This window comes from Aedes albopictus, chromosome 2 (assembly GCF_035046485.1).
Source record: "Aedes albopictus strain Foshan chromosome 2, AalbF5, whole genome shotgun sequence".
NCBI lineage: Eukaryota > Metazoa > Arthropoda > Insecta > Diptera > Culicidae > Aedes > Aedes albopictus.
The window spans coordinates 497,767,110-497,780,224 of record NC_085137.1 but is presented as its reverse complement, the minus strand read 5'-3'; the positions used below and the strand labels follow the sequence as shown (position 1 = coordinate 497,780,224).

General features: G+C 35.0%; 1 protein-coding gene across 1 annotated transcript in view; it reads right to left on the bottom strand.

Annotated features, from left to right (window-relative positions):
- The window catches only part of LOC109410275 (uncharacterized), a 140,485-nt gene that overhangs the window by 8,188 nt on the left and 119,182 nt on the right, over positions 1-13,115 (bottom strand). The window lies entirely within an intron of this gene.

Genomic DNA, 13,115 nt, shown 5'->3' with positions numbered 1-13,115 from the left:
AAGACTCTTCTGGTATCTTGGTAGGAATTCTCTCTGAATTCTCTTCCTGTTTTCCTCTTCCTATTTTCCTGACAGAGATTCCATATCTATGAGACAGATTGTCTCAGAGCCTCGAAAAGAATTCTCCCAGAATCCTGTGATAGAATGTCTCAGAATCCTAAGGGAAGCTTTCCCTTGAGATTCTCCCAAAATTTTCCAGAATCGTAAGAGGGATTATCCCAGAATCCTGAGAGGAATTTCAAGATTCTTGAAATAAGTTCATCTAGAATATTGAGAGAGATTCTCACAAAAAAAAAAGATTTTCGAAATTCTAAGATGATTTCCCTAAGAAACTCAAAAGTAATGACCCGGAATCCTGGAAAGGGTAGCTTAGACCCTAAGAAGGATTACTTCAGAATCCTGAGAAACGTTTCCCCAAAATACTGGGCGGGATTGCCAAAGAAAACTGAAATATAGTCTCACAGAATTCTGGCAGATAGGATTCCCCCAGAATCCTTTTAAGTATTCTCCTAGAATTTCCCTTAAATCCTGGGTGGATTCTTTTTAAATGCTGAGAATAACTCTGCAATAATCCCAAAAGGTATTCCCCAGAATTGTACGAGTGATTCCCCCAGAATCCTAAAAAGTATCATAAGAGGAATTCTTTCAGATTCTTGATAAAAATTTATCTAGAAAACTAAGAGGGATTTTTCCGAAAATCTGATAAGGATTATCTCTGGAAGGGATTACGAAAACTTTTAGAATGGACTTCTACAGCAAACTGAGAAGGATTCTCTAGAATTCTGAGAGGTATTCCCAAATAAAACAGAAAAATTACTTCAGAGTCCTGAAAAAAAATCCCCCAGAATCTTTGAAAGGACTGCCCTTAACTCTTGAAAAGGATTGTCCTAGAACTCTGAGAGTGATTCCTCTAGAATACTTTAAATTATTACACAAGAATCTCAAGAGAATCTTCCCATAATCATGTCAAGGTTTTTCCCTGATTACTAAGAGGGGTTCTCCCACAATCCTGAAAAGGATTTCTGGGACCAACTGCTCCAGAATACAGAAAATAGAATTCTACTGGAATTCTCGTAGAATGCTGAGAAGGATTTGCGAACCCTAACAGGAATTACAAAATCTATGTGAGGGATTCTCCAAAATCCAAATTTCTCGTGAGAGATTCTTTAATAATTTATAATTCTGAATGAAAGCGCCCAAGAATCTTGAAAAATATAGCCCCAGAATCCCAAAGATTTCTCCAAAATCATCAGACAAATTCCCCAGAAGCTTGAGAGAAATTTCCATAATTCTAAGGATTCCTCTGAAATATGTGAGAGATTCCTTAAAAAGGCTGAAAATTATCACACCAGCATCCTTACAGACCTTATCCCTGAAAAGAGAAAAAGGCTCTTCCAATAGGAATTCTCCCTGAATTCTATTAGGGCTTTTCCTAAAATTTTGGGAGAGAATACTCCAGTTTTATGAGATAAATTATCTCAAAATCTTTAGAGGAATTCTTCCAGAATTCTGCGGGATTTACTCAGATTTCCGAGATGGACTCTCCCTGAAGCCTGTGATGAGTTGCCTCAAAATCCGGAAAGAAGTTTTTCCTCGGGATTCTACCAGAATGTTTAGACGAATACCCCCAGAACTCCCTGGCAGATTTTTCCAGAATCCTGAGAGAAATTATGCTGCAGAACTGAAAGACATCCCATTAGAATCCTGAAAAAGATTGCCTCAGAACCCTGATAGGGATCCTAAGAAGGGATCTTCCACATTATTCATCTTGCATCCTGAGACGGATTTTCAAAAAAATAACCGGAACTCAGAGATGGACATCTTGAAGATGGCAATCCTGAGAAGGATGCGCTAGAACCCTGAAAGGGACTCTTTAGGTTTAGACCTTAAGAAGGATTCCTTCAGAATCCTGAGAAAGATTCACTTAGACTCCTGAGGGCTGTTCATAAACCATGTAGACTTTTTTGGGGGAGGGGAGGAGGTCTGGCCAAAGTCTTCGCTCCATACAAATTTTAAAAATGTTGTAAGGAGGGATTTTCCTAAGAAACCTGAGATAACATGTATGCCTCATTTTAGTGGACCCTAGATTATATAGACCCCCGATTTTATGTACTTTTTGAATGGTAAAATTCTACAATGTTTTCTGAAAAAAAAGGAAATTTAATGTTTTTGAATCGAGTGTAAAAAATCGATTCGGTCGATTTCCTGGGGTTTCAACATCGATTCAAAAAATCGATAAATCGGAACAAAAACATCGATGTTGCGAACATCGATTAAAAATTGCCCAACGCTAAAATCTGTACTTATTGCACCACTGCCTGAGTGTAATCTCGGGGATTTCCTTTTTTTTTTTGAAAAAAAAAAACACGAAAAAAGTGCAGATTGGTACATACAGGCTTTTGATCGCGTCATCGTTCCTCGTAAGTAGCCGGGGCCATTCAGTATAATTCGCGGTGGAGATGTCAGTCAGTGGTCAGTGGTAAACAGATTTTCTTCTATACGATTACAAAATCTACCATGCAAATATAAAACAAAAACGCTGATGTTTGAAAGTAATGAAGAATTTAATTTTCATAATTTACCAAAGAGCAATTCAAAAACAGTTCAAATAACAAATTTTTCTCAAAAATGTGTCTTTTACTCTCCGACCTTATTTTACGTCCGTTTATTTGATTGATTTACGCCCACTTTTTTACGTCCAAAATTTAGATTAACGTCCATTTCAATCAATGCTCAACACCTTTAACCCTCTAATTTTTATTTCGATCTAAATATCACTTTTCGTCATCTAAAGTCGATTTAAACATGTTTTGGAAGATGATTTTTTTAATTCTCGATTTTGTGAATTTCAGTTTTTGATTTTTCTAATTTTTACTTTTGAACATCCCCACACTTTTATATGTTTCCTGGAAGCCAATTTGGGGTACGAATTTTTTGATATTTTATGATGATTGTTGAAATATTTTTATTTTTATTTTTTTTCATAGAAAATTTTATTTTCCGTGTAATTTCATAGGTGTACTCGATTCCCTTAAACTATTAAACTAGGAAAGAATGATTTGAAAAACATTTAAAATATGTTAATTGTAGCGATTCAACACAAAATAAACAATGGCTTCTAAAAGGTGACTAAAACATCAATTTTTCAATGATTTTTAAAAAATGTTAATACGCTTTAAAATACACCAAAAACTATTTTGAGATATGCAAAACCGAAAAAGTTTGATTTTCCACGAAACAAAAATTACAAAAATGCTCAAACCATACCCCGTCTAAAGGCGGTGTTGGGTATTAGCGGGCATTGGCGTAGCCAGAGGGGTGCCCCCTCTAGTTGCCAGATTTGTTTTTTTAATTCGAGCCAACTGAAAGATTATCAATAATTCAGAGTTCAAAAAAAAAATCCCAAAAAAATAAACTATTCTAATAATTGAGGTTTTTATCCACAATTATCAAACCTCGATCAAACTCGAGAACTACAGGAAGTTTCGCCAAATATATCTTCAAGAGAACCACTTCAATCGAATGTTATCAAATAATCCGCTTGGTTAAATTGTTAAATTTTGTGATGTTCATCTGTGGAACACAAAAACAACATGCCAAACTTTCCAGATATGCCGGAACCGGTTGCGGTAGAAAAAAAAAAGGACTTTGTAGAACCATATGCTGCTATAGAGTGCGGTTATGTGCTATTGCTACAGGAATTTTCTCTAGTATTTAATGCAAACAAACATCATTCTCAGAGTATATTTCTTTACGAATCCTTTCAAGGACACCTATTAGAAATCCCTTTATGCAGATGAAGAAATGATATAATTTCATCAGAAAATATCACAGAATTTTTTTTTCAGGAATACCTCCAGGAACTTCTCCAGAAATTGCTCCTGAACATCCTCCAGAAACTATGTCAGCAGTTACTCCAGAAATTTCTTCAAGAAATCCTCTAGGAATTTCTTCAGAGATTCTTCCAGGAAATTCTCCAGGAATACTATCAGAAATTCTTCAGGGATTCCTCCAGACATTCCTCCAGGAATTTCTCCTGAGATTCGTCCAGGAATTGCTTCAGGGATTCTTCCGGGAATTTCTCCATGAATTTCTTCAGGGATATTCCCAGAGATTCTTCCAGGGAATCCTCCAGAAATTTCTCCAAAGGTTCTTGCAGGAATTCCTCCTGGAATTTCTTTAGGGATTTTTTTAGATATTTCTCCAGAAATTCCTCCCAGAATTTCTCTGGAGATTTCTCCAGGAATTCTTCCAGGAATTTTTCCAGGGAATGCTTCAAGAATTCATCCAAGAAATTTCTCCAGGAATTCTTGCTGGTCTCATCTAATTGATTGATTGATTTGTCTTTATTTAAGAGACTGCCAGCCCTTGGCTGGTTCGTCTGATCTCATCTAAGAATTCTTCCAGGAATTGCACCAGGAATATGTTCTGCAGTTTCTTCAGGATTTTCTCTAAAGATTTTCCCAGGAATTGCTTCAGGGATTCCTCAAGAGTTTTTTTTTTTAATTTTTATTTATGTGTATTTTAACATAAAGTTTCTCAAGAGATTTCTTCTGAAATTTTTCTTGGAATTCCTCTCAGAATTCCTCCGGGAATTTCTCCAGAATATTCTCCAAGGAATCCTCCAGATATTTATCTAGGATTTCCTCATAAGATGTCTTCAGATATTCCTCTAGGTATTTCTCCCATAATTTATACAGGAATTCCTCCAGGTAGGCTTTCAGATTGCTCACAGGGATTGCTCCGGGAATCTACAGGGCTTTCACCAGGCATTCCTGTTCGAATGTTCTACAATGTTAGAGTGCACCTCATGTGCAGTACATTGTTTCACGTTGGGAAGAAAAATAGGTTATTGCAGGCAACACTGGTCATACACATTCAAATATAGCTCTATATCTCTGATATGGAGAGATATGCAATTAGAATGTTCGACAATGTTATAGTGCACCACAAGTGCAGTACATTGTTCCACGTTGGGATACAAAAATTATATTATTGCTGGCAACACTGGTCATACAGATTCAAATATAGCTCTATAACTCTGTATCATATATTTTGAAAATGGAGCTTCAGCAAAAAAATCTGCATAATAAAAATAAATTTCCAATATCTTTTGACATGTTGCCATCTCAAATTTTGCAAACAAAGCAAACAATTATTTAATCGCCAAATAAGCATAATGGAGGCATTTTTGACAGATGATTGAATCACGGATAATCGAGTTCGATCTGAATGTCAGATCCGGTCAGGTAGGCAAATCGAATGTGCAACAAAAACATTGTGACACAAAAATATGTTATTTCTGGCAGATAATATTGGAACATCTCTGGAGGGAATTCCAGATTCCTCAGAAAAAAATTAAAATCAAGATAGAAGAATGCCTGAAGGTTTACCGGAAGAAGACTAATGAAAAGTTCCTGAGTAACCTTTGCAGGAATCCTGGAAAAAAAATCAGGAGAATGTTTGGGATGAATCTTTGAAAAAAATATGAAAATAATTCTTGGAAAAGGATTTCTGCTTGAGCAACGAGAATCCCTTGGAGGCACTAAAGGCTTGGAGGAATTCTGAAAAACATTCCTGGTGGTTTCCTGAAAAAATATTTCAATAATTCTTAAGAGAGTTCTTAATTCTTGGAAGGAATATACAAAACTAATTTTAAAAAAATGAAGCCATGGACAAATACCTTTAGAAATTTTGGAAAAATAATGAAAATATCGTGGTTCCCTGGAAAAATCCTCTAAGTTAAATACTGTGGAAGTGCTTATGAAACACCAAGCAAAGAGCAGGATTTGTACAAGTGGGTATGTAACGCCAAGAAGACAAAAATAACATCCTGAAGAATCCCGGAAGGAATCCATGGAAAAATCACTGAAAAAATCCGGCTTGAACCCCTACTGACGTTTTCATGAGCACTAATCTTGAAAATTCGTAAACAAATGCGTCTGATTTGGATTATCTCCCTTTTTTACAAGTGAGCAAAGCCAGGATAAACAAATGCAGCGTGATTCAATGCTCCGTTTATCAGAATGGTGCCTTTAAAATTTGTATGCAAAAATGAAATAGGATTTCTTGATGTTTCTCCTTAACTGATTTCAGAAAGGTGTTTTTAGGATATAATATAATAATTGTTGAGGCATTTAATACATTCTGGAGAATGTTACATTGGGGTGGATGACTTGCGGGCATTTGTCATTCGGGCGCTTGGAATTCGCGAGAACATGACATAACCAATTGGTGAATCACTAGAATGTTCTTATCCTTCTGAACAACTTTCCTAGATCACGAGATAAAGAAGTCAAAAATTTTATTTGAAAACTAGCGACACCTAGCGGAAAAATCGTCAACTAATTTATGAATAATAAGAATGATCTTTGGATCCCAAGATAGAGAAGTCTTAAATTTTAATTTTAACCTAGTGTTAATAATAATAATAATACCTTGTTCTTCTAAACAACTTTGCCGAAGACGACACATTTCTATCTGCTTTCGTTACCCAGATATAGAAGTAACTAGCGGCACCTAGCGGTAAAATCACCAGCTAATTAGTAAATCACCAGAATATTCTTGTCCTTCTAAACAACCTTGTCGAAGACGACACATTTCTATCTGTTTTGGTTTCCAAGATAGAGAAGTCTAAAATTTCACTTTATAACTAGCGCCACCTATCGGTGAAATCACCAACTAATTAGTGAATCACCAGAATGTTCTTGTCCTTCTGAACAACTTTGTTGAAGACGACACATTTCTATCTGTTTTGGTTTCCAAGATAGAGAAGTCTAAAATTTCACTTTATAACTAGCGCCACCTAGCGGTAAAATCACCAACTAATTAGTAAATCACCTGAATATTCTTGTCCTTCTAAACAACTTTGCCGAAGACGACACATTTCTATCTGCTTTGGTTTCCAAGATAGAGAAGTCTAAAATTTCACTTTATAACTAGCGCCACCTAGCGGTGAAATCACCAACTAATTAGTGAATCACCAGAATGTTCTTGTCCTTCTGAACAACTTTGCCGAAAACGACACATTTCTATTTGTTTTGGTTTCCAAGATAGAGAAGTCTAAAATTTCACTTTATAACTAGCGCCACCTAGCAGTAAAATCACCAACTAATTAGTAAATCATCAGAATATTCGTGTCCTTCTAAACAACTTTGCTGAAGACGACACATTTCTATCTGCTTTGGTTTCCAAGAAAGAGAAGTCTAAAATTTCACTTTATAACTAGCGCCACCTAGCGGTAAAATCACCAACTAATTAGTGAATCACCAGAATGTTCTTGTCCTTCTGAACAACTTTGCCGAAAACGACACATTTCTATCTGCTTTCGATTCCGAGATAGAGAAGCTGAAACTTTACTTGTTATCTGGAAACACCCCCGGACGATATTATGTAGATCGATCAGTGTTGCCATCTGCGGTCATAATTCCAAATAGTGAATGGCCACACATTGGTCAATACTCAAACTTCGCTGAACACATGTATTTAGAAGGTAAGCTAGCATCTACAGGGGGTGGCCCAAAATGTACAACTTCTTTTTCTCTCACAAAAATGTTCAACATGCTGTAACTTTTCATAAAGTGCATTGAAAATTCTCAAATTCTGACTGTTTGTCAACCTATAATATGTGCATTGTCAGAGACGAATGCCTCAGAGGTAAAGTCTCTCGAATAAAAAAAAAGAAAAAAAAATATGTACATCATTGGCAAAAATTTTAGCCCGATTGATTAATCTTTCGCGAAGCTAGAACCGTTCTCGTGAAACAACAATTTTTGAACTGTCATATCTCAGAAACCAGTGAACCGAATTGAATGAAATTTTTAACGTTTATAAACAATATGTTAATGCTTGAAAAGACTTCAAAACATAGGTACATTTTAAACGAGGAAAAAAGTTGTGATGGATTGACACTTTTTGAACCTTTCCCAAAAGATCGTGTAATTTTTACATCAATGTGATTAATATTTAGGTTCGATAACCAAAGATGTTCTACTTCTGTTCTCAAGACATCTATAATAAGATATACAGGGGATGGCCAAAATGTTTGGGATAGGCAACTTTTTTTTCTCTCACAAAAAAGTTCAGCATGCTATAACTTTTCATAGAGCGCATCAAAAAATCTCAAATTTTGACTGTTTGTCAACCTTTTATATGTGCATCATTGGTACAAATTTGGGCTTGATTGATTAATATTTCGCAAAGTTAGAACCGTTCGGGTAAAACACCTTTTTTTATACAACGCATTCTTGAGCTGTCATATCTCGGAAACCAGTAAACCGAATTGAATGAAATTTTGAACGTACACTAACAATATGTAAATGCTTCACAAACTATTAAAACATAGATACTTTTTGAACGTTGAAAAAAGTTATCATGGATTGACACTTTTTGGACTTTTCTCGAAAAAATGTAATTTTTTTACATTAATGTGAATAAATTTTAGTATTCATCTCCAAAGATTTTCCACTTCTGTTCTCAAATTATCTCTAATCAGATATATTAGAGCCTATTTAGATTGAAGGAAAAACACATTTAATAATTTTTGTGTGGTATTGTTAATTTTACTTATTTTCCTCTATATGGGTAAAAATTTCAACCCGATATAACTTAATTCGCCGTGAGAAAATATTACATTTTATAACGTCGTATTGAGTTTCAATATATTGTTGATAAAAGTTAAAAAATTCATTCAATTTGGTTCACTGGTTTCCGAGTTATGACAGCTCAAAAATGAGTTGTCTAAAAAATAGTGTTTTACGCGAACGGTTCTAACTTCGCGAAAAATTAATCAATCGAGCCCAAATTTGTACCAATGATGCACACATAATAGATTGACAAACAGTCAAAATTTGAGATTTTTTGATGCACTCTATGAAAAGTTACAGCATGTTGAATTTTTTTCTGGGAGAAAAAAAGTTGCCTATCCCAAACATGTTGGCCATCCCCTGTATTAGAGCCTATTTGGGCTAAAGAAAGAACACATTTACTAATTTTTGTGTGATATTGTAAATTTGAGCAATTTTCCTCTATATGGATGAAAATGTCAAACCACTATAACTTTATTCGTCGTGAGAAAATATTAAATATATTGTTTATAAACGTTGAAAATTTCATTCAATTCGGTTCACAGGTTTCCGAGATATGACATTTCAAAAAAAAGTTGTCTAAAAAATAGTATTTCACGAGAACGGTTCTAGCTTCGCGAAAGATTAACCAATCGAGCCCAAATTTGTACAAATGATGCACATATAATAGGTTGACAAGCAGTCAAAATTTGAGAATTTTTGATGCACTTTATGAAAAGTTATAACATGTTGAACTTTTTTGTAAGAAACAAAAAAGTTGCCTATCCCAAACATTTTGGCCACCCCCTGTAGTATGTGTGTTTCAATAGAAATTGGTAAGTGCTCTGATTTGTTTTACGTCCAATTAGATTTAAGATATGATGTTTCTTTTTTCTTTTTTTATGTCCATATTTTTTTTTTTCAAATTGTTTTCAGTCGGAGGCTTTGTAAAACCATGACTGGATTTTTAAAAATATTCTTGCGAATCCAACCAGGGCAACGTTTTCAAAACTCAATGAGACCCTTATAACCACTAAAATTCTGAAATAAAATCATTTAGGTTTAGTTTTATTTTCCAGATTTTCTGCTTTTGATGAGCTCCACGTTGGAGATGAAATTGTCAGGCCACCATGCCATGAATTATATTCCGCAGGTATCTATTGATGCAGACCTGCAGCCGTTGAGTGTTCTCCGCTGATACGCACCAAGTTTCACTGGCGCACAGCAGCACAGATTCCACGTTCGAGTTGAAAATTTGGATTTTCTTAAATTCTCCCCACCCCCTCGCACTATTTTTCTCCCAATTGTTACTTTGAAAGTTTCTTGGTGGATTTATTTGAACTGATAGCATTGGCACAATATTTGATACATAAGTTTTTAAGAAAATCCTTGAGGACGTTCACCCAAGGATATTCTTTCAAAAAAACTCATTTTACACCAGTGCTGCCATGGTAAAATCAGAGTTGGTTACGGAAGGTTCTTAAATTCCAGCGCCTCTTACACTGGTACTTAGGAAATTGAACCTTATTCACATCATTTCAATCTTTTTACCTAATCAGGGCGATAGTTTCTTAAAACAAAGTTCTTTGAAAGGTTTATTAATGAATTTCTCTATATATTTCCTTGAGATTCTTTTCAGGAACCCAGACAATTATGCCGACAATTGTCAAGATAATTTTCTGGTAGTTCCTCTAGGTCTAGCGATTGGATCGTAAACTTCTCTTGGGGATTTTAGTAACTTTTCTTCAGGGATTCTTTAAGAAAGTTTTCCCGAAACTCTTCAGAGATTCTTTTAGTAGCTTCTTCAAAAATCACTTCTGGATTTATTTCTTGGCGTTTCTCCACGAATAAGCTCAGAAATTCTTCTTGGAATTACTGCACGGCATTTTGCAGTTTTCTAGGCATATTCAAGAGGTTTCTTTTGGTGATTCCTTCGAGAATTCTTCCATTTGATCCGAATTCGCTCCAAAAATTCCTTCAGGGGAATTGCTTTGAGGTTTTTTTTTCACTAATACCTTTCGGACATTTTGCAACAAATTCTTTCAAGAATTCCTCCAGAAGTATCTCCAGGATTCCTTCCAGGCTCTGTTACAAATCATCCTCCAGGAATCCCTTTAGAAATTTATTAATAGGTTTTTTCAAGAATCCCTCCAGTACCTTTGTCTCCAAGTTTTGCAAGGATTCCCGCAGATATTTTTTTGAGAAACATTCTTCAGAAACTTCTTCGATATTTGATTCAGCGATGTTCTTCCGGGATTTCCTCAGAAACTTCTTCAGGATTTTTTTCTTAACTTTCTCCAAAAGAGTTTCTCATAAAATTCTTCAAGAAATTCCTCTAGATCCATCTCAATGAGTTCCATCTGGCATTCCCCAGGGATTCCTCCATGAACTCCTACATTATTTTCTTTTTTGAAATTATTTCAATATTCTTTTAGGAATCTCTTCCGGAAATTTTCAACCATTTCCTTGAATTTGTTTTCAGGTTATTCCTGTAGAATTACTTCAATGCTTTTGTATGTAATTTCATAAAATATTTCTGTAAAAATCTGTGATGAAATATCTGAAAGAATTCCTGGATGAATCGCTAAAGGAATCCCAGGAAATGTTTTTGAAGGCACCGCAGGAGGAACTCCAAAGAGAAACCTGCTACATATTGTTTCGGTAACAACTGACAACATTTTCCAATGAATTCCTGGAGGAAACTTTGGAAGAATTTCCAAAAAAATCGGCGAAAATTCTGATAATCTAAAAAAAAATTGAGGATTTCTTTTGCAGACGTTCATGAAGAAACCCTTAAACTAGGGAAAGGGTCTTTGGTGTTATTTTCGAAGGGATTGCAGAGAAAATTTTTGATGGAATCCATGAAGGAGTTTAAAATGTCTATCTGTAGAAATCACTGGAGATATTCTTAAACGACTCCCAGAGGATTATGTGAACGAATCCCAGGGAATTCCTGGAGAAATTTTATAAAGAGTTGCTAAGGAAGTTTCTGAAAACTCTCCCTCTGGTAGAATTCCTACAAAGATTTATTAGAAAATATTAAGAAAAAATCCTAGAGAAATCTCTTACCAAATTTCATGGAGGATTCTTCAAGGGACTTTTGGAAGAATTGGTGGAGGAATTCGTTATCATACATATTTGAAACTTCTGTTAAAATTCCTAGCAAATCTAATGAGAAATTGCCAAAAGAATTTATGCAAAACTTTCTAGGAATAGTTTTTGAACAAATTTCATAAAGAATCCGAGTTAAAATTCCTAAAGGTATTCAGGAGGAATTTCTGGTGAAATATGTACAAGAAGGAATACCCGGAGGGACTCATGAAACAATCTTCATATGAATTTCAGCTGAAATGTTATGGGAGAATATCTGCTGGAAAACAAAATTATGAAAGAACTTCTGGAGAATTCATGGCGACATTCCACGAAGAAATTTATCGGAAAAGCCCTAAATGAATTTTCAAAGCAACCGATGGAGGAATTCCTGAAAGAATCCTTGGGTTACTTCGGAAATGGAATTCCTGGAGATATTTCTGAAAGTGGAGCGTCTATAAATTACGTAACGCTTTCAGGAAGGAGGGGTTAGACAAATTTCAGAGAACGCCCCATACAAAAAGTATGCCATAGGAGGGAGCGGGTTAAGAATGAACTTTTTTTTCGTGACCCAATTTATGAAATTTCTACGGAATCAATGGAGCTTTGGGAGGTTCTGTTTAGAAACTCTTCAAAAAAAAAATGAAGGAAATTAAGGCATCCTGAAAAAATTTTCCGATTTTTTTTTGAAGAAATTCCCGAAGAAATTTGCGAAGGAATTCTTAATTCTTGATTTTCTAAAAATAGAACGCGTTAGAATGTCTGAAATCCCGTAGACTTTTTTTTCACAGAATCCCCGGAAAAAATCTGAAGTAATGCATGGAAGTACATATTCTAGAAAAATTGTTGGTGAGATTTTTTGAGGTTCCTCTACAGGAAATCCTGGAGGAATTTCATGGAATATATTCCTCCAAGAATGTCATTCGTAAGTTGCCGAATAAATCTTCCAAGGTCGTGAGTGCAAAGTTTTTAAAAAGTGATAGAGGACCATAAATGGTGAAAAAAATTGTTCTACGTATATGGTCAAATCTCAAGCGTTACGTAGTTATTGAACTTCCCATGTTTTTGACTCTCATTGCCTTAACTGGCTATAACTTAAAAATGGTCAAACTTATCGCATTTTTTTTACCCTTATTCGAAAGATTTTTGAATTTTCTATCAAATGGCATCTTTGAATCGATTGGTTTAGTTAAATAATTAAGTTTTCTAGCGCAAAATAGCTCAAAATAGTGTGTTTTAATTTGTTTTTAACAATTATCTTTGAAACATGCGTAATAAATTAAAATTCTTTCTTTGGCAAAATTGTGGCCCCTGTTACATTCTACAATTCGTTCTTTGACATCAAACGTCTAGCTCTTATCGTTTTCTTGCAATTTCGATTTAAATGTGTGGCACAGAACGCGAAAAAGTGCTTACCTAGACAGTTGCAAATTTATGACCTGAAACGCGATGTCAATTAGA